The sequence below is a fragment of the Nycticebus coucang genome, chromosome 8 (assembly GCF_027406575.1).
Source record: "Nycticebus coucang isolate mNycCou1 chromosome 8, mNycCou1.pri, whole genome shotgun sequence".
In the NCBI taxonomy this organism is placed as follows: Eukaryota; Metazoa; Chordata; class Mammalia; order Primates; family Lorisidae; genus Nycticebus; species Nycticebus coucang.
In genome coordinates, this window is record NC_069787.1 from 4,092,710 (window position 1) to 4,093,803 (window position 1,094).

General features: G+C 34.7%; 1 pseudogene; it reads right to left on the reverse strand.

Annotated features, from left to right (window-relative positions):
- Nucleotides 1-789: 789 nt before the first annotated feature.
- Nucleotides 790-890, reverse strand: LOC128592925 (uncharacterized; annotated as a pseudogene).
- Nucleotides 891-1,094: the final 204 nt, after the last annotated feature.

Below are 1,094 nucleotides of genomic sequence, written 5' to 3' on the forward strand. Positions count from 1 at the left end.
CATCGTTCACGACTGTTTGTTGTTTTCTGGTTTGTTAAAAAATGGTAGTCATCCTAATGGGTGTGAAGGATAGTATGTTTTTATTATTATTTAACTTAATGTGATTTTCAAGGCTTGTTTTAGGGCTAGCGTGTGATCTATTTCATGAGCACATAAAAATAAGACGTGTTTTGCAATTTTTCACCGTAATAGTTACAAATATCAATTAAAACGAGTTTATTCATAGTGTTGTTTCAATATTCTATACCCTTTGCGATGTTTCATTTAACGTTTTATCCACTGAAAGGTGTCAAAATCTTCACTATGATGAACAATTTATGCTAATAATTTGGCAACCTACATGAAAATCACAAATTCTTCGAATAACACAACGTACCAAAATGAGCACAAAAAGAAAACAATGAATAGCCTTTATCTGTACAATTATATTTGTATTATGATTTTTTGCCGAATACAAAAACACTCCAGGTAAAGACAGCTTCTCTGGAGAATTCTGTTGAGCATTTATGGAAGAAATAATACCAGTTTATATGATCTCTTCCAATCAGAGCATAGAGGATGAGGAGGTGGAAATACTCCCTGCTTTTTTTGTTTTTTTGTTTTTTTTAGAGACGGATCTTGCTCTGCAGCCCAGGCTATGGTTTAATGGCCCAATCATGGTTCCTGCTGTAACCTCAAACTCCTAGGCTCAAGAGGTCCTCCCACTTTGCCTCCCCAGAGTGCTGGAATTTCCCCGACTCATTTTATTTTTTGTAATTAAGTAACGTTTATTTTACATAAAACAGTTTCAAAAATATGGAATGCTTCAAGAATTGACATGTCCTGCTTGTGCAGGGGCCATGCTAATCTCTGTATCATTCCAATTTTAGCACGTAGCTGCCAAAGCGGGCACTTCCCTACTCTTTTTAATGGGGTAGGAGAACCTTGGTACAAAACTTTGACTAAGATATTCGGAGCATAAAATATTATCGATCAATATCTCTCTTGCACATAAAAATCCTTAACAAAATATTAGGAAATAGAATCTGGTAATGTGTAAGAATATTATATATCATGGCCAAACAGGATTTATCTTAGGAATGCTAGATTGGTTT